Source organism: Scyliorhinus torazame, chromosome 19 (assembly GCF_047496885.1).
Source record: "Scyliorhinus torazame isolate Kashiwa2021f chromosome 19, sScyTor2.1, whole genome shotgun sequence".
Classification (NCBI taxonomy): Eukaryota; Metazoa; Chordata; class Chondrichthyes; order Carcharhiniformes; family Scyliorhinidae; genus Scyliorhinus; species Scyliorhinus torazame.
The window spans coordinates 131,448,998-131,470,681 of NC_092725.1; positions in this window are offsets into that span (position 1 = coordinate 131,448,998).

Sequence of the window (21,684 nt, forward strand, 5' to 3'; positions counted from 1 at the left end):
CTCTGGATACGGATGGAAAAAGGAGAGGGAAGTGGCCAAATTGCAGTGGATCCTTTAGAACAGCGGCAAGGAAGGCAAGCAAAAACCAAGATGGCGTCGGAAGGTGGCAGTTTAACATGGGGCCCTGAACAACAAGAGTTCTTGAAATGCTGTGTGGAAGAGATCAAAAAGGAAATGAAGAAAGAGCTGTTGGCCCCGATACTACAGGCGATCGAAGGGCTAAAGGAGGAACAAAAGACCCAGGAGCGGGAGCTTCGGGTCGTGAAGGCAAAGGCAGCCGAGAATGAGGACGATATACAGGGCCTGGTGGTGAAGACGGAGACGCAGGAGGCACATCAGAAACGATGTGTGGAAAGGTTGGAGGCACTGGAAAACAACGCAAGGAGGAACAACCTGAGGATTCTTGGTCTTCCTGAAGGTGTGGAGGGAGCGGACGTCGGGGCATATGTGAGCACGATGCTGCACTCGTTAATGGGAGCGGAGGCCCCGGCAGGTCCGTTGGAGGTGGAGGGAGCATACCGAGTGATGGCGCGAGGACCGAGAGCAGGAGAAATTCCCAGAGCCATAGTGGTGAGATTCCTCCGTTTTAAGGATAGAGAAATGGTCCTTAGATGGGCGAAGAAAACTCGGAGTAGTAAATGGGAGAACGCGGTGATCCGCGTTTATCAAGACTGGAGTGCGGAGGTGGCGAGAAGGAGGGCGAGCTTTAATCGGGCCAAGGCGGTGCTTCATAAAAAGAAGATAAAATTTGGAATGCTGCAACTGGCAAGACTGTGGGTCACATATTGAGAGAGGCACCACTACTTTGAGACGGCGGATGAAGCGTGGACTTTTATTGTGGAAGAAAAACTGGAATGAGCGGGTTATTAAAAAGAACGTTCGAACAAAGTGGTGGGGCGAATGTGGGGGGCAAAGAGGGGTTTTATGTACTAATCCTGCGATGTGGTAACTTTTCTCTCTCCCACAGGTGGTGATGGGGGGAGGAGGGGAGGTGGAGGAGATGGGGCGTTGGCCATTGGGGGCGGGGCCAAGGGAGAAGCGCGGGCTTGGTTCCCGCGCTATGATAATCATGGCGGGAATAGAGAAGCAGGAAGGAGGGGGCGTCGCACGGTGCGAGCCGAGGTCACGGGGGGAAGCCGAGGTCAGCCAGAGTTTGCTGACTTCTGGGAGCAACATGGGGGGAGTAATTACGCTAGCGGGGGATCTAGCGGGGGGGGTGGGAGGGGGGAATTACTGGGTTGCTGCTGCTGGGGAGAGGGGGGAAGCTGGTATGGGAGAGGATGGGCGGGGGGGCACCGCCTGGGGGAGATACAGCTGCGTGGGAACCGGGTGAGGAGCTGGAAAAAGGTGATGGCTAATCGACAAGGGGGGGGTAGGAAGCCCCCCAACTCGGCTGATCACGTGGAACGTGAGAGGGCTGAATGGGCCGATAAAGAGGGCACGGGTACTCGCACACCTTAAGAAACTTAAGGCAGATGTGGTTATGTTACAGGAAACGCACCTGAAACTGATAGACCAGGTTAGGCTACGCAAAGGATGGGTGGGGCAGGTGTTCCATTCGGGGCTAGATGCGAAAAACAGGGGGGTGGCTATATTAGTGGGGAAGCGGGTAATGTTCGAGGCAAAGACTATAGTGGCGGATAACAGGGGCAGATACGTGATGGTGAGTGGCAAACTACAGGGGGAGACGGTGGTTTTGGTAAACGTATATGCCCCGAACTGGGACGATGCCAATTTTCTGAGGCGGATGCTAGGACGCATTCCGGACCTAGAGATGGGAAAGCTGATAATGGGGGAGATTTTAATACGGTGTTGGAACCAGGGCTGGATAGGTCGAAGTCCAGGACTGGAAGGAGGCCGGCAGCAGCCAAGGTACTTAAAGATTTTATGGAGCAGATGGGAGGTGTAGACCCGTGGAGATTTAGCAGACCTAGGAGTAAGGAGTTCTCGTTTTTCTCCTATGTCCATAAAGTCTACTCGCGAATAGACTTTTTTGTGCTGGGTAGGGCATTGATCCCGAAGGTGAGGGGAACGGAGTATACGGCTATAGCCATTTCGGATCACGCTCCACACTGGGTGGACTTGGAGATAGGGGAGGAAACAGAAGGGCGCCCACCCTGGAGAATGGACATGGGACTAATGGCAGATGAGGGGGTGTGTCCAAGGGTGAGGGGGTGCATTGAAAAGTACTTGGAACTCAATGATAATGGGGAGGTCCAGGTGGGAGTGGTCTGGGAGGCGTTGAAGGCGGTGGTTAGAGGGGAGCTGATATCAATAAGGGCACATAAAGGGAAGCAGGAGAGTAAGGAACGGGAGCGGTTGCTGCAAGAACTTTTGAGGGTGGACAGACAATATGCGGAAGCACCGGAGGAGGGACTGTACAGGGAAAGGCAAAGGCTACATGTAGAATTTGACTTGCTGACTACAGGCACTGCAGAGGCACAATGGAGGAAGGCACAGGGTGTACAGTACGAATATGGGGAGAAGGCGAGCAGGTTGCTGGCACATCAATTGAGGAAAAGGGGAGCAGCGAGGGAAATAGGGGGAGTGAGGGATGAGGAAGGAGAGATGGAGCGGGGAGCGGAGAGAGTGAATGGAGTGTTCAAGACATTTTATAAAAAATTATATGAAGCTCAACCCCCGGATGGGAGGGAGAGAATGATGGGCTTCTTGGATCGGCTGGAATTTCCCAAGGTGGAAGAGCAGGAAAGGGTGGGACTGGGAGCACAGATCGAGGTAGAAGAAGTGGTGAAAGGAATTAGGAGCATGCAGGCGGGAAAGGCCCCGGGACCGGATGGATTCCCAGTCGAATTCTATAGAAAATATGTGGACTTGCTCGCCCCGGTACTGACGAGGACCTTTAATGAGGCAAAGGAAAGGGGACAACTGCCCCCGACTATGTCTGAAGCAACGATATCGCTTCTCTTAAAGAAGGAAAAGGACCCACTACAATGCGGGTCCTATAGACCTATTTCCCTCCTAAATGTAGATGCCAAGGTCCTGGCCAAGGTAATGGCAATGAGAATAGAGGAATGTGTCCCGGGGGTGGTCCACGAGGACCAAACTGGGTTTGTGAAGGGGAGACAGCTGAACACGAATATACGGAGGTTGTTAGGGGTAATGATGATGGCCCCACCAGAGGGAGAAACGGAGATAGTAGTGGCGATGGATGCCGAGAAAGCATTTGATAGAGTGGAGTGGGATTATTTGTGGGAGGTGTTGAGGAGATTTGGTTTTGGAGAGGGGTATGTTAGATGGGTGCAGCTGTTGTATAGGGCCCCAGTGGCGAGCGTGGTCACGAATGGACGGGGATCTGCATATTTTCGGCTCCATAGAGGGACAAGGCAGGGATGCCCTCTGTCCCCATTATTGTTTGCACTGGCGATTGAGCCCCTGGCGATAGCGTTGAGGGGTTCCAAGAAGTTGAGGGGAGTACTTAGAGGAGGAGAAGAACACCGGGTACCTTTGTATGCGGACGATTTGCTACTATACGTGGCAGACCCGGCGGAGGGGATGCCAGAAATAATGCGGATACTTGGGGAGTTTGGGGATTTTTCAGGGTATAAATTGAACATGGGGAAAAGTGAGTTGTTTGTGGTGCATCCAGGGGAGCAGATTAGAGAAATAGAGGCCCTACCGTTGAGGAAGGTAACAGGGGACTTTCGTTACCTGGGGATCCAGATAGCCAAGAATTGGGGCACATTGCATAGGTTAAATTTAACACGGTTGGTGGAACAAATGGAGGAGGATTTTAAGAGATGGGATATGGTATCCCTGTCACTGGCAGGGAGGGTGCAGGCGGTTAAGATGGTGGTCCTCCCGAGATTCCTCTTTGTGTTTCAGTGCCTCCCGGTGGTGATCACGAAGGCTTTTTTTAAAAGGATTGAAAAGAGCATCATGGGTTTTGTGTGGGCCGGGAAGACCCCGAGAGTGAGGAAGGGATTCTTACAGCGTAGCAGGGATAGGGGGGGGCTGGCACTACCGAGCCTAAGTGAGTATTATTGGGCCGCTAATATTTCAATGGTGAGTAAGTGGATGGGAGAGGAGGAGGGAGCGGCGTGGAAGAGATTAGAGAGGGCGTCCTGTAGGGGGACTAGCCTACAGGCTATGGTGACAGCCCCATTGCCGTTCTCACCGAGGAACTACACCACAAGCCCGGTGGTGGTGGCTACACTGAAGATTTGGGGACAGTGGAGACGGCATAGGGGAAAGACTGGAGCCTTGGGGGGGTCCCCGATAAGAAACAACCATAGGTTTGCCCCGGGGGGAATGGATGGGGGATATGGAATGTGGCAAAGAGCAGGAATAACGCAACTGAAAGATCTGTTTGTGGATGGGAAGTTCGCGAGTCTGGGAGCGCTGACCGAGAAATATGGGTTGCCCCAAGGGAATGCATTCAGGTATATGTAACTGAGGGCTTTTGCGAGGCAACAGGTGAGGGAATTCCCGCAGCTCCCGACGCAAGAGGTGCAGGACAGAGTGATCTCAAAGACATGGGTGGGGGATGGTAAGGTGTCAGATATATATAGGGAAATGAGGGACGAAGGGGAGACTATGGTAGATGAACTAAAAGGGAAATGGGAAGAAGAGCTGGGGGAGGAGATCGACGAGGGGCTGTGGGCAGATGCCCGAAACAGGGTAAACTCGTCGTCCTCGTGTGCCAGGCTAAGCCTGATTCAGTTTAAGGTATTACACAGGGCACATATGACTGGGGCACGGCTCAGTAAATTTTTGGGGGTGGAGGATAGGTGTGCGAGGTGCTCGAGCAGCCCAGCGAATCATACCCATATGTTTTGGTCATGCCCGGCACTACAGGGGTTTTGGATGGGGGTGACAAAGGTGCTTTCAAAAGTAGTAGGAGTCCGGGTCGAACCAAGCTGGGGGTTGGCTATATTTGGGGTTGCACAAGAGCCGGGAGTGCAGGAGGCGAGAGAGGCCGATGTTTTGGCCTTTGCGTCCCTAGTAGCCCGGCGCAAGATATTGCTAATGTGGAAAGAAGCCAAGCCCCCGGGGGTGGAGACCTGGATAAATGACATGGCGGGGTTTATAAAGCTAGAGCGGATTAAGTTCGTCCTAAGGGGGTCGGCTCAAGGGTTCACCAGGCGGTGGCAACCGTTCGTCGAATACCTCGCAGAAAGATAGATGGAATGGGAAAAAGAAGGCAGCAGCAGCAGGGGGGGGGGGGGGGGGGGGGGGGAGGAGGAACCAGAAGGACTCTCAGGGTTGTTAATATATACTGTATAGTATGTATAGGTCGTTGCTACAGATAATTATATATTGGACTGTTAAATTATATTTTTGGAGAGTGTTACTTGTGACAAGGCAGTTGCCAATTAGGGCTAGTTTTCATTTTTGTTATTTATTATTTATTCATTTTTTGTTTATAAAATAGGTCATTGTTATTTGTGTTGTTATAATATTGTGTAAAGGATGCACAATGTACTGTGTTGGTTGACCAAAAATTTTCAATAAAATATTTAATAAATATAGATGTGTACTGAGTGCAACTGAATGTGTGTGTGTGCAATATCTACAACATGTACATGAGGCTAAACTATATACATAGGAAGGTGTCAGGTGCAACATAGCAACAAGGTTGTACCATCAACAAAACAAGTGTAAACATCAAGCATCAAAACAAACTCCTGTAACGACAAAAGAGAAACTTATTAACATAGTGGCATAAAACCTTTAGTGAGTCCAATGTTCAAACAGGCTCATAAGTCCAGCCTAGTAGGTGGGCGACGAATTTGGGTTGACCGCCTTAAGGGTGGGTCAGGAACCACCAACTGAGGAATGGGCCAGGCCACAGGCAGCAGAGGAATGGGCATGGTGGAAGGAAGCTCCATGAATCCGACATCAGGAACAACAGGAGGGCGTGGCACCGGTGTATGATCACGTATCGAGCGCGGAAGCAGGCGAAGAGCCCGGCGATTGCGCCGGCGAATGGAGCCATCAGGCATGCGAACCAGGAACGAGCGGGGAGCCACGCGTCGGAGAAATTCGGCAGTTGCCGACCAGCCACCCTCTGGTAGGCGGATGCGGACGTTGTCTCCAGGCGCCAAGGCAGGAAGATCAGTTGACCGAGTGTCGTGTGCCACCTTCTGCTGAGCACGCTGCTGTCGCATCCTTTGCAGTACTGGAATGTGGTCGAATGTAGGGACAAGAATGGATGGCACAGTGGTCCTGAGGGCGCGACCCATCAACAGCTGGGCTGGTGAGAGGCCAGTGGCTAGTGGGGCAGTTGAGCACCATGTTGGCAATGTCATCGCTGATGCCCGGCCAGTATACAGCTTCTCAGGCCCTCCGTCTGCACTTCTCAACCCCGAGATGGCCTTTGTGTAGTTGGTCGAGGACCAGCTTGTGCATGCTGTGTGGAATCACAATCCGATCCAGCTTTAGGAGGACACCGTCAATGACAGCCAAGTCGTCCCGGACATTGTAGAATTGTGGGCACTGTCCTTTGAGCCACCCTCCCGTCATGTGGCGCATCACATGTTGTAGAAGGGGGTCAGCCGCAGTCTCCCGACGTATACGGGCCAGACTTGAATCATTAGCTGGCAGATTGGCCGATGTGAAGGCCACATGCGCTTCGAGTTGACAGACGAACCCCTCCGAATCAGGCAATGTGCTCACTGCTCTGGACAGGGCATCCGCGATGATGAGGTGCTTACCCGGGGTGTAGACCAGTTGGAAGTCGTACCTCCGGAGCTTGAGCAGGATGCACTGGAGGCGAGGGGTCATCTCGTTCAGGTCTTTATGTATGATGCTGACCAGGGGACGATGGTCAGTTTCCACGGTAAACTGGGGAAGACCATACACGTAATCGTGGAACTTATCTATTCCGGACAACAAACCCAGGCACTCCTTCTCGCTCAGCGCATAGCGCTATTCTGTGGGGGTCATGGCCCGTGAGGCATAGGCGACCGGGGCCCATGATGCAGTGTCATCCCACTGCAGGAGTACCGCCCCAATGCCGGACTGGCTGGCATCAGTCAAGATCTTCGTATCCCGAGAGGTGTCGAAGAACGCCAATACCGGGGCGGTGGTGAGCTTAATTTTGAGCTCCTCCCATTCCTTCTGGTGTGCGGGCAGCCACTGGAACTCTGTGGACTTCTTAACTAGGTGGCGAAGAGCCGTTGTGTGGGAGGCAAGGTTGGGAACGAACTTCCCCAGGAAGTTGATCATCCCGAGAAAGCGTAGCACTGCTTTCTTGTCTGCCGGCTGCTGCATGGCTGTAATGGCGCTCACTTTGTCTGCATCTGGACGCACACCCGACCGGGATATGTGGTCCCCCAGAAACTTTAGCTCAGTTTGGCCAAAGGAGCACTTTGCTCGGTTGAGGCGCAGGCCGTGTTCCCGTATCCGCGCGAAGACACGCTGGAGACGACTGATGTGCTCCTGTGGTGTGGTGGACCAGATGATGACGTCGTCCACATAGACGCGCACCTCTTCGATGCCCTCCATCATCTGTTCCATGATTCTGTGGAAAACCTCAGATGCCGAGATGATGCCAAACGGCATTCTGTTATAGCAGAACCTGCCGAAAGGAGTGTTGAAAGTGTACAGCTTTCGGCTGCACTGATCCAGTTGGATCTGCCAAAAACCCTTTGAGGCATCAAGCTTTGTGAAAATTTTAGTCCGGGCCATTTCGCTCGTGATCTCTTCCCGTTTGGGTATGGGGTAGTGTTCCCTCATGATGTTGTTGTTCAGGTCTTTCGGGTCGATGCAGACCCGGAGTTTGCCAGAGGGCTTTTTAACGCACACCATGGAGCTGACCCATGGCGTGGGCTCCGTGACCCGGGAAAGCACTCCTTGATCCTGGAGATCCTGCAGCTGCTGCTGGAGGCGGTCTTTGAGTGGTGCTGGGACTCTACGAGGTGCGTGAATGACCAGGGTGGCATCTGGTTTGAGCCGTATTCTGTAGGTATAGGGCAGCGTGCCCATGCCTTCGAATGCCTCCTGGTTGTGGGCGAGGAGCGAGTGGAGCTGTGCCCTAAATTCAGCATCCGGGAAGTCTGACGTGCCTTCTGGAGACAGAGCGTGTACCCGCTGAATGAGGTGGAGAACCTTGCACGCCTGTGCGCCTAGCAGGGAGTCCTTCGATGATCCAACTATCTCAAAGGACAGTGTGGTCTTATATGCATTGTGCGTCACCTGGAGTTGGTAGGATCCCATGGCCGGGATAACGTTTCCGTTATAGTCGACCATAGTACAACGGGATGGCCAAATTGGTGGTCTGACCTTCAAGGTGTAGAAGGCGGACCATGCTATCAGGTTGGCGGAGGCACCAGTGTCCAGACGGAATGTGATTGGTGATCGGTTGACCGTTAGGGTGGCACACTGTGGTAGTATGCATTAGGGGTCATGTGGGACTGTGAAGCCATGATGTCATTGGCTGACAGATCCCAGGTCCTGGTTGGACGTTGACCTCTAGTTCCGCCCTGAAGGCGGAGTATAAGTACCTGGAGTCCTCCCCCGCAGGCAGTCTACTACTGAACTGCGGGGGAAACAGTCACGCTTAATAAAGCCTCATCGACTTCACTCTATTCGTCTCTCGGAGTCTTTGTGCGCTACACACACCATTCATCACCCGGATTGACACTGTTCACTGGCATCGGCTGGTGGGTCCTGCTTGGAGACATCCGGTTCCTGTCGATGACCGCAACGCGGAAGGCTTCCCGGTCGTCTGTATCCCCGGTCGTCCGAGTATGATTCGGAGTATGGAGGCTGAATGGTCCGCATGTCCCTGCGAGGCTGTCGGAATTGGGGAGCGTTGGCAGGTTGAGCTGTTCGGCAGCAGGCAGCGTAGTGGCCCACCTTGCCACAGCGGAGGCATTGTCGGTTCTTTACTGGACATTGCCGCTTTAAATGTGTGGATCCACAGTTGCTGCACGTCGTGACGTCCTGGCGTTCGTTGCACCATTGCGCATGCGCAGTTCGGTCCTGCGTAGAGCGCGTCTGCACGTCACGTCCCTCTGCGACGACGTCTCTTTTGGCGCGTACAAGCGCAGGAGGCCGCGAAAAGCGTGCAAAATGGCCGCCCTCTTCCGGGCCGCGGGCCGGGAGGAACTCGATGGACTGGACCCGCTCGGCCTCGTAGGACCCCTGCCCTGTCGATACGGCCGTGTAGGACCCCTGCCGTGCCGATTCGGCCGCTTGGAATTGGGAGTAGTGGCTGGTCCCGTTTTCATGGAGGACGCAGGCTTCGATGGCGGTGGCTAGGGTGAGACATTTTATCTTGAGGAGCTGCTGGCGTAGGGTGCCCGAGGTGACCCCAAAAACAATCTGGTCCCGAATCCTGGAATCAGAGGTGGCCTCGTAACCGCAGGTCTGCGCGAGGATACGGAGGTGTGTCAGGAAAGATTGAAAAGGCTCATCCTTACCCTGCAGGCGCTGCTGGAAGAGGTACCTCTCGAAACTCTCATTTACCTCGACGCTGAAGTGTTGCTCGAGTTTGAGAAGGACCGTCTTGTTCTTCATCTTGTCCTCACCTTCAGCGAACACCAGGGAGTTGTAGATGTGGATGGCGTGTTGCCCTGCCGTGGAGAGGAGGAGGGCGATTTTCCTTGTGTCCGAAGCATTCTCCCTTTCTGTGGCTTCTAGGAAGAACTGGAAGTGCTGTTTAAACAGCTTCCAGTTGACGCCGAGGTTTCCAGCGATTTGGAGCGGCTGCGATGGGCTGATGGTGTCCATGGCGCAGGATGGCGGATTCCTGAGGATGCGTAGGTAGGTCTCACAGGGACTGGGTTCCATTCCTGGTACTATGTTGTGTTGGGTGCTCTGCTACACAGACAAACCAACATGGTTGCGGAAGGTACAACTCAGTTTTATTACTAACAATTATTAACATTTGTAAACTGGTTGCTGTGGTTCGTTCATTACCCACTAACCTGTGGACCCAGCCCTAACACTATCTTGGAGAGGCACTCAGCACATGGTGAATGTCTGAGTGGCACGCTGTGAGCTCTGTGCCCTGAGCTGTCTCCTGCTGGAATGAATCGGAAGTGTCATGTTCCCCGTTTTATAGTGTGTCTGCTCTTGCTTGTGATTTTGTGTGTGTATTGATTGGTCCGTTGGTCTGTCCATCGGTGTGTATGTGTGTTTGCACCATGATGTTTATCTGAATATCATGACACATATGAAATGCTTAGGAATCATTGGAATAGGTATTGATTGATAGAAGTTGGTGAAAGAAGGGTGATAGTAAATTGAGCAGCGGATAATGTTGGTGGTGAAGTTGATAGGATGGCCATTTAAAGATAAACTCCTTGACCTTGACAACTCATGTGAGATCATTGAACATCTTCTTGCACTGTATCATAATCTTGGACTAAGATTCCTGGCACTAATCCTTTCCTACTGCCTTTTGAGCATCTGTCTCGGTTTGGGTCTGCTGTTGCCCCCAGCGCCCCATTCCGCACCCGTACCCCATTCCTCCACCAACTCCCATGGATCTCGCCATCTGCCCACCTCCTCCACCAAGACCTCCAGCGCAGTGTCTGAAAGTTTCAGTGCATGCTGTCTTGGATGTGCTGCCATTCTTCAAAGAATCAGAGGGCAGATACCGTTTTAAAATGACACCCACCACTTCTTGCATTCGCAATCTATCTTCCCATTTAAGAGGAGCAGGCTGCGTTTAATTAGCCCATGACATTGAACCCCCTGCTGATTCATGTAGCTATAAGATCCAATGGCAGTACGAGTTTACCATTCTGCCTGCAATGCAATGAACGAGTGCGGGTTAATTGTGCATCGCGATCCCCAGGTCCATTTTCGGGGGTTAGCCAATTTCTACACCCTTGAGGTTGTCATATTTGCTGCAAAGAGAAAGAGGCTCATAACGATGGGGCGGGATTCTCCACTACCCGGCGAGCGGGGGGTCCCGGCGGGATGGAGTGGCGTGAACCACTCCGGCGGCGGGCCGCCCCAAAAGTGCGGATTCCTCCCCACCTTTAGGGGCCAAGCCCGCACCTTGGGCGGGATTCTCCCCTACCCAACAGGGAGGGGGGTCCTGGCGGGATGTAGTGGCATGAACCACTCCGGCGTTGGGCTACCCCAAAGGTGCGGATTCCTCCACACCTTTAGGGGCCAAGCCCGCACCTTTAGGGGCTAGGCCCACCCCGGAGTGGTTGGCGCCCCACCGGCTGGCATGGAAGGCCTATAGCGCCATGCCAGTCGGGGCCAAAGGGACTCCGCGGCCGGCGGGAGTCCACGCATGCGCGGGAGTGTCAGCGGCTGCTGACATCATCCCCGCGCATGCAGGGGGGGGGTCACCTCCACGTCGGCCATCGCGGAGGCGATGGCCGACGTGGAGGGGAAAGAGTGCCCCCACCGCACAGGCCCGCCCGCGGATCGGTGGGCCCCGATCGCGGGCCAGGCCACCGTGGGGGCACACCACCGGGGCCAGATAAACCACCCCCCCTCCCCTCCCGCCCCCGCCGAATCTCCGTTGCTGGAAAATTCGGCGGGGGGTCGGAGAACCTCAGAGGGAAAACAGCTTCTATTGGATTAAAACCCATAACTCAAATGTAAATGAGTGATGTTCTCATGCACTCCCAACAATCTAATTGCTTATTCTTTTACTTTAAATGCAGTGAGATCTGTGTTAACTTTCATCCCTCTAGAAAAACTCTCTGATATACATCCCGAGAAAATTTTAATGATTCTGCCCCAAACCTACATCCAGGAACAGTCAGTTGATGAGAGCGAGGTGAAATCATTTGTATTCATTTTAGGCCAGTTCCACCATAATGAATGCAACGACAAGCAAGCCAATCAATTGCAAATTAAATTCAGATAAAAATCCAAATTACATTATCTGAGTTTGCAAATCAATGATGCACAATAATTACCTGGATAGCAGTAAACACCAGCTATTTTCAAACACAGCTAAACTCGGATCAAAAACAAAATACCGCCGGAAATCTGAAAGAAACACTGAAAATCCTCAGCAGGTCGGGCAGCACGTGTGGAGAGAGGAACAGTGTTAACATTTCAGATTTGACGAGGGTTTGTCAGGACGATCAGAAGAAAAGTCTGAAAGGTTTTAAGCCAGGGGGAGGTCTGGTGGAGAAAAGAACAGAAGGAGATAGGATGAAAAGCACGAGAGGTTGAGAGATTAAATGACAATAAAGATAGATGATGGTGCAAGGAAAAAGGCGGGTTTTAACGTGACAAGAGAAATGAAAAAAGACGTGCCTGGTTGACAGATCTGCAGAATTATTGCCAACAACCGCCGTCCAGGAACAAAAATAACACACAAAAAAAACTTATGGAGGGAGAAATTATGATTTGAAATTGTTCGACACAACGTTGAGTCTGGAAGGCTGTGAAATACCGCATTAAGAGATGGGTTTCTGTGTCCCAAGCTCATGCTAAAGTTCTTTGGACCAGTGTCGGAAGCCGAGGACAGAGGGGTCAGAATGGAATTGGAGTAGAGAAGAGCTGACAGCTTACTGGAAGCTCTGGGTCATGCTTGCAGACTGAGTGGAGATGTTCCATATAGCCTGTATTTGATCTCCCCGCTGCAGAGACTGCCTTGCCAGCAGCAAGTACAGGATACTAAACTGAAAGAACTGTAAGTGTTTTTTGTCTCCTTTTTTTGTTGTGCATGCGTTTTGTTTTTTGTATAGTAGCTGTTGGTGATGACTCTCATATTTATAGTTCCTCTACATCCATTGTTTGTCTCTTTTCCTGTTCCATTACTACCAGTTTATCTTGCACCATCATCCTTTTTGTCAATTATTTTCCTTGGACCTCTGTATGTCAGAGGTGATGGACAGAAGGTTTCAGCTTGGAAGAGACGAATACCCTCAGCACAGAGTGTACAGAGAGTGGTCTTCCTCAGCATGACAGAGCTACAGTGTTCTCACATGGTTCAGGCTTTCACTGCAGGTCCTTGCAGTCATCTGCAGCCTTCTGGAACAAGACTGCCTTCCATTAAGGGGACTAGGTGGGCATTCCTTAGCAGTGGTCATCAATGTCCCCACATCTCTCAATTTCTTTGCCTTTCGCTCCTTCCAGTGATCTGCTGGTGGTATGTCTAGAATCTCTCAATCTGATGCCCATTCGTGCAACACCCAGGTCTCGGTTGAGGCTAGTCAAAAAAGAGAGACCTACCAGGTTTCACTGCAATGTTTGGATTCCCTTGGGTGCAGATAGTCATTGAATGGAAGCATGTAATAATTCACCCTCAGATTGGTTAGGTGTTTTCATTAATTACAATGGATTCCACATCCTCGATGTCCAGCTAGAGCGTGACCATTAGAATGTGATTGTGCTTGTCGGTAACAAATATCCAGGAAGCTTCCATGATTCATTGATTCAGTGGCAATCTGACCTCCAGTAGCTTTTCAGTCCTCGACGCATCTTTAGGGGCTGGCTCCTGGAAGACAAGGGCTACCCTCTGAAGATTTGGCCGATGACTCCTTTAAAGAAGCCTTACCAGTGAGCCAGAGGAGCACAGGGTGCACTTCAGACGCCTTGACAGATCTGGAGGTGGCCTTTAATATTCCCCATCACGAGCCTCCAGGATCGATGTGGTTTGCTGTGCCTCTTAGGACACGGCACTGCAAAGAGGAGTGGAGCTGCAGCAAGAAGGAAGGTGCAGAATGACTGGCATCTTGGTCTTCAGAGAGAAGGAGAAGCCAGATGTGGCCATGGTGTGTGAAGCTGCGCACCTGACTGCCAGAGATGCCCGTGATGGACTCACTCAGCCGCACATCACGTAATATGCATGCATGACGCCAGCTGGCAGTGTTGTCAGAAATCCTGAGGGAACACCCAACCCCTGAACACCATTCCCAGCAATCAACCATGACCTTCACACCCTTCCCTCCCCCCATAACAGCTGATCATACATCTCACTTGAAAGTAAATGTCCAAGATGAATGGAAGACGTCATACTGATGAGGAGTTCAAATAAAGGGGGCGATTTTCAGCCGTGGTCGCTGCCATAGAGAACGGTAACGCGGGTGGAACATCGGGAGAGACCCCGGATTCTCTCTGGAGAGATCAGGGGCTGGATTCTCCATTTTTGGGACTATGTCCCCCCATGCCGACGTCAAAACGCAGACTTTTATGCCAGTAAAACTTGGTTCGAAGGGACACGAATTCCAGGCCCTGCACATGATCCTCTTTGTTCGACGGACCACATTCCAGCGATTCATTTCCTTGGCCACTTCCATCCAAACCTGCATGTTTGGAATAACTGTTCTCTTCCTCCAGTTCTTGGTAAACCCTATCCCATAGCAGACCTCCAGATAACAGTCCAAGCTCTGGGGTGGTTTGGGAAGGCAGCAGCCTTCCCAGGTCTTATCTCCATGTTTGTAGTTGTTGCAGTTTCAGGAATCATTCTATTGTTCAGCTATTCTAAGCCCGACTGGAATCCCTATAACTCAAAAGTTTTCATTTGACAAAACCGGCATGTCATCCTGATCACCCTCGCTAATTGCCCAGGACTCAGGAAACCTGGGGGCATAATGAACATGAGGAATCCAGGCTTTGGTAAAATGCTGTTGTCACTCCGCTTGAAGGTGGTGCATTGCAAACTCCCCAAAATAGCCCTGTGATAATGACCAGATAATCTATTTTTTTGTGATGTTGATTGAGGCATAAGTATTGGTCAAGTCATCAGGGATAATACCTCCACTCTTCTTTGAAATAGGCCTGCAGAATCTTTGGACATATTGAGGCAGTTGTATCAGTTTTGAAGAATTCTTTATCAACAATATTTTACTATATTTACAGTAGTTACGAGAGGACTCCATACTAAGTCCTTACACATTGCTACCCATCACTGGCCTGGCCCAGCTCCAAGTCAAATGCCTTCTTATGTCACCATGTGTACGGTACTGTACTCAGTCTCATGGTAACCCATTAGGTACCAGATCTTTCTACCACAGATAATAGTGTAGCTGAGTTAAAGAGCCACGGTACAGCCTGCACCTGGATCAAATGAGTTCCACTGACTGTCTTCCTGCTGAATGTCGATCAGTTTTGTTAAGATTACACCCATTCATTCTGTCGTCTCTCCCACCCCCCCCCCCCCCCACCCCCCCCCCCCACCCCGTATCTTTGGGTGGAACCCAAGATTAAATTCATAAGATTTAAACTGAAGCTTTCTTAATCCTCTCACAAGAAGGATCCAATAGGAAAATCCATTTCAGAGTTTGATGGATAATTTCCCAATTTATACCTATTGTACATTTTTTTTTACTCCTTTGCCCACAAAGCATTTTGTTCATTATTTCAGGACCTGAATTAGATGTGTTTTTTCTCCTCTCCAGACTACAGAAAGTTCAACTGACGTAAAATGCTTCTAATCCACACAAGCTCTTTTTATTGAGGATAAATTGAATACCGTGACCCTACTTAAAATCTCGGGTTAAAGTCCAGCAGGTTTGTTTCAAATCACTGGCTTTCTGAGCGCAGCTCCTTCCTCCTTCCTCCATTCATCTGAGGAAGGGGCAGTGCTCCGAAAGCTAGTGATTTGAAATGAACCTGTTGGACTTTAACCTGGTGTTGTAAGACTTCTTACTGTGCTCACCCCAGTCCAATGCCGGCATCTCCACATCATGGCTACTTAAAAGCATAAGGTAATAGAATGAGACGGCAGCATGGTGGCGCAGTGGTTATCACTGGGACTGCGGCGCAGAGGACCTGGATTCCAAACCCGGCCCTGGGTCACTGTCCATGTGGAGTTGGCACATTCTCCCGTTGTTTGTCTCGGTTTCACCCCCACAATCCAAAAAGATGTGCAGGTTAGGTGGATTGGCCATGCTCAATTGCCCCTTAATTGTAAAAAAAAAATAATTGGGTAGTCTAAATTTAAGTAAAAAGGGAAGAGAATGAAAAGATCTCACAGTTACTTTTCAAGATGAAGGGCGACAGGGTGGCGCAGTGGTTAGCACTGCTGCCTCACGGCGCCGAGGACCCGGGTTTGATCACAGCCCCGGGTCACTGTCCACGTGGAGTTTGAACATTATCCCCGTGTCTGCGTGGGTCTCACCCCCACAACCCAAAGATGTGCAGGGTAGGTGGATTGGCCACACTAAATTGCCTCTTAATTGAGAAGAAAAGAATTGGGTACTTTAAATAAAAAAAATTTTTTTTAAATATGATACACCTACACTTGTGAGGAACATTCAATCTCCTCACTAGCCCCTGGCTTGCATGAGTCCCGTGGGTCTTTCACCTCAACGAAGGCAATCATGTTCAACAATTTTCGGTTAGCTGACCCAAATTGTACTAACATGATCATGTGTTATACAGAGCACATGTAATACATTTTCAATCTTCTCAAGTTCAAGATTATAAATATAGTTTTGTGTTCAGAAAAAACATAAGCAGTAGCAGGAGAAACTTAAATGATTTAACCTAATCTAATCTAAGAGTAAGTTATAGTGCTTTGGTCTTATCTCAGTGTAATTATATCCTTTACATTACCCACCACTGACAATCATAGAGTTCTCATATTCACCAAGGGGAATACTTGGTGCAAATGGCCAACGTACAATTATCCTGATCCTTCAACGTCAAGTTTAGGTTTATTAATAAAGCATCTTTTAATCACAGGTCTAGATATTAATCAGGTTGCAAAAATAATATGACAGAGGTTGAAAGAATCCCGTAGAGATTGTGTGATTGTCTGCACGTATGCCTCTTGGCTGCTAAGTATACTCTTTGTGGAACACCACATTGTGTAACTTGTTCCACATTATCTATCTCTTTAAAACCTAGATACTTTGGTCATACGGTACACAACGTCCTCCTTCAAAGGGCAAAAGGTATATTTGCAGCCTGTTTTGTTGTCACTGATGATTTTGAGACATTTGGGTCAGTATTTAATGGAGGTAATAAGGTTATAAAGAACAAAGAACAAAGAAATGTACAGCACAGGAACAGGCCCTTCGGCCCTCCAAGCCCGTGCCGACCATGCTGCCCGACTAAACTACAATCTTCTACACTTCCTGGGTCCGTATCCTTCTATTCCCATCCTATTCATATATTTGTCAAGATGCCCCTTAAATGTCCCTATCGTCCCTGCTTCCACCACCTCCTCCGGTAGCGAGTTCCAGGCATCCACTACCCTCTGCGTAAAAAACTTGCCTCGTACATCTACTCTAAACCTTGCCCCTCTCACCTTAAACCTATGCCCCCTAGTAATTGACCCCTCTACCCTGGGGAAAAGCCTCTGACTATCCACTCTGTCTATGCCCCTCATAATTTTATATACCTCGATCAGGTCTCCCCTCAACCTCCTTCGTTCCAGTGAGAACAAACCGAGTTTATTCAACCGCTCCTCATAGCTAATGCCCTCCATACCAGGCAACATTCTGGTAAATCTCTTCTGCACCCTCTCTAAAGCCTCCACATCCTTCTGGTAGTGTGGCGACCAGAATTGAACACTATACTCCAAGTGTGGCCTAACTAAGGTTCGATACAGCTGCAACATGACTTGCCAATTCTTATACTCAATGCCCCGGCCAATGAAGGCAAGCATGCCGTATGCCTTCTTGACTACCTTCTCCACCTGTGTTGCCCCTTTCAATGACCTGTGGACCTGTACTCCTAGATCTCTTTGACTTTCAATACTCTTGAGGGTTCTACCATTCACTGTATATTCCCTACCTGCATTAGACCTTCCAAAATGCATTACCTCACATTTGTCCGGATTAAACTCCATCTGCCATCTCTCCGCCCAAGTCTCCAGACAATCTAAATCCTGCTGTATCCTCCGACAGTCCTCATCGCTATCCGCAATTCCACCAACCTTTGTGTCGTCTGCAAACTTACTAATCAGACCAGTTACATTTTCCTCCAAATCATTTATATATACTACAAAGAGCAAAGGTCCCAGCACTGATCCCTGTGGAACACCACTGGTCACAGCCCTCCAATTAGAAAAGCATCCCTCCATTGCTACTCTCTGCCTTCTATGGCCTAGCCAGTTCTGTATCCACCTTGCCAGCTCACCCCTGATCCCGTGTGACTTCACCTTTTGTACTAGTCTACCATGAGGGACCTTGTCAAAGGCCTTACTGAAGTCCATATAGACAACATCTACTGCCCTACCTGCATCAATCATCTTAGTGACCTCCTCAAAAAACTCTATCAAGTTAGTGAGACACGACCTCCCCTTCACAAAACCGTGCTGCCTCTCACTAATACGTCCATTTGCTTCCAAATGGGAGTAGATCCTGTCTCGAAGAATTCTCTCCAGTAATTTCCCTACCACTGAAGTAAGGCTCACCGGCCTGTAGTTCCCGGGATTATCCTTGCTACCCTTCTTAAACAGAGGAACAACATTGGCTATTCTCCAATCCTCCGGGACATCCCCTGAAGACAGCGAGGATCCAAAGATTTCTGTCAAGGCCTCAGCAATTTCCTCTCCAGCCTCCTTCAGTATTCTGGGGTAGATCCCACCAGGCCCTGGGGACTTATCTACCTTAATATTTTTTAAGACACCCAACACCTCGTCTTTTTGGATCACAATGTGACCCAGGCTATCTCCACTCCCTTCTCCAGACTCAACATCTACCAATTCCTTCTCTTTGGTGAATACTGATGCAAAGTATTCATTTAGTACCTCGCCCATTTCCTCTGGCTCCACACATAGATTCCCTTGCCTATCCTTCAGTGGGCCAACCCTTTCCCTGGCTACCCTCTTGCTTTTTATGTACGTGTAAAAAGCCTTGGGATTTCCCTTAACCCTATTTGCCAATGACTTTTCGTGACCCCTTCTAGCCCTCCTGACTCCTTGCTTAAGTTTCTTCCTACTTTCCTTATATTCCACACATGCTTCGTCTGTTCCAAGCCTTTTAGCCCTGACAAATGCCTCCTTTTTCTTTTTGACGAGGCCTACAATATCACTCGTCATCCAAGGTTCCCGAAAATTGTCGTATTTATCTTTCTTCCTCACAGGAACATGCCGGTCCTGTATTCCTTTCAACTGCCACTTGAAAGCCTCCCACATGTCAGATGTTGATTTGCCCTCAAACATCCGCCCCCAATTTATGTTCTTCAGTTCCCGCCTAATATTGTTATAATTAGCCTTCCCCCAATTTAGCACATTCATCCTCGGACCACTCTTATCCTTGTCCACCAGTACTTTAAAACTTACTGAATTGTGGTCACTGTTACCGAAATGCTCCCCTACTGAAACATCTACCACCTGGCCGGGCTCATTCCCCAATACCAGGTACAGTACCGCCCCTTCCCTAGTTGGACTGTCTACATATTGTTTTAAGAAGCCCTCCTGGATGCTCCTTACAAACTCCGCCCCGTCTAAGCCCCTGGCACTAAGTGAGTCCCAGTCAATATTGGGGAAGTTGAAGTCTCCCATCACCACAACCCTGTTGTTTTTACTCTTTTCCAAAATCTGTCTACCTATCTGCTCCTCTATCTCCCGCTGGCTGTTGGGAGGCCTGTAGTATACCCCCAACATTGTGACTGCACCCTTCTTATTCCTGATCTCTACCCATATAGCCTCACTGCCCTCTGAGGTGTCCTCTCGCAGTACAGCTGTGATATTCTCCCGAACAAGTAGCGCAACTCCACCTCCCCTTTTACATCCCCCTCTATCCCGCCTGAAACATCTAAATCCTGGAACGTTTAGCTGCTAATCCTGCCCTTCCCTCAACCAGGTCTCTGTAATGGCAACAACATCATAGTTCCAAGTACTAATCCAAGCTCTAAGTTCATCTGCCTTACCCGTAATGCTCCTTGCATTAAAACATATGCACTTCAGGCCACCAGACCCGCTGTGTTCAGCAACTTCTCCCCGTCTGCTCTGCCTCAGAGCCACACTGTCCCTATTCCCTAGTTCTCCCTCAATGCTCTCACCTTCTGATCTATTGCTCCCGTGCCCACCCCCCTGCCATACTAGTTTAAACCCTCCCGTTATGACCACCAGTTGGAGAACCAGCAAGAAACTTGGGTTGCCTCTTTTTGGAAGGGTTCATATTAAGTGCCAATTACACATTTATCTGGGCCACAGCAGGTCTGCCCTGAGAGCAAGGACCTCGGGAGCTCGAGCCTTGCCTGCCTGAGGCCGGCAACTTTCCATTGCTCGGCAACACCACCAGGGAGCCAATAGATGATGCCAACCAAGGTTCATAATCAGCGATGGATGGTAGGTGGGGGAATCACAGGGTATGAGTCGACTAGGGCGTTGACTGTAAGGGCAGGGAGGTCGCTTGCTGTGGACTCTTTGAGCGCCTCAGGTGGAGGAACACCCCTGGAAGCCTGCAAGCAAACATAACAGGGTTTCAACCTTCCCACATGATGAATCCACTGGGGGGGGGGGATACCAGCATCAGCAGTATGAGACCCTTAAGCAGGCATTAAATCGCCACTTAAGAGCCTCAATTGACAGCAGGGTGGGAAGGCTGTCCGCTGGCCTTTCCGCCATCGACTTCTTTGGGGCAGAAGCAGAAATATGGCAGGAGACCCCCCCCCCCCCCACCCCCACACACACACACCCCACACCCTCCCTCCCCCACCTCACCCCAACCTGATTAAACGTTCCCACCATGAAACCTGCCAGGGGGAAGGGTATTGAATTCTGCCCTTGGAGTGAACGACATCTCATAAATATTCTTCCAGGTTAAGTCTTCATTAGGTAATCCAGTGGTCTGAATCAGAATCTATTCTCTTACCTTCTTTGCTCCTGATAGTCTATGAATATTTTAATATCACAGACAGAGATTTTACAGTGAGGCCGCACAGAACTGCATAAATGAAATAAATATTAGAAATGTTAATGAAGCGCAAATCAATCAAATGCAGGCGCACGGGGTTAGTGACGGAGCCTTCCTACTGAACTTCTGTGTTCAGGGAAAAATACCTCTGAAGAGTTTTCAGAGATTACTGCTGAAGAAATACAATTACATTTAGCACAGCCCAAACTCATACTTCCATCATTTCCTTCCCTTGCAAAAAAAAAGAATTCCTCCCAATTGAAACTCAGCCAGGTCGGTATCATCCATCTTCTCTTTGTGACTGAACAATTTCTGAACGGTTCAGCTGGTTGAAATTTACTGCGAGGTTATTCTGTGGCTGTCTCCGTAACGTTAATGGTGATGAAACACACTTTGCTTTTGAATTTTCAGCTGTACATCATTACGCTGTCAATGTAAAATCGCCCATTTTCTAGCATCTTCCTTGTTTCCCATTCAGTAAAACCTGATATAGTAATATAATTATCTGTACTGAATCCTGAAAACAGGAACAAAGGGCGGAGGATCTCCCATCCCTGAGTGGTTGCAGCACTGCCCAGTAAGGTGGCAATTTTTCTTTTTCTGCCTATGTTTCTGAGGTCAGTTAGAGTGCTTCATTACCCCAAAATGACAACCTAAAAGATTGCTGTTCCATGATATAAGCCTGCAACTTACAAATCAGCTGCCACATATATACCCCATTCTAAATCTACAACTGCCACATACCTCCCCTTCTCTGACACCCTGAATTGCCCTCTGATGTTGTCCTTGATAAGGAAGGAGGAAGTGAGAGTGACGTTTGGTTATCACAATTTGCACGCACCCCATGTTTCTTTGCAAGGGTTTTTGAAGGGGATTGAAGAAAGACTTCCAGATCAAGACTGGAAGTATAAAGTGCCCTGAATTGCCTCATGATGATTCATCAGAACTGCACTGTATAACTAATAGGTTTATAAGGTTG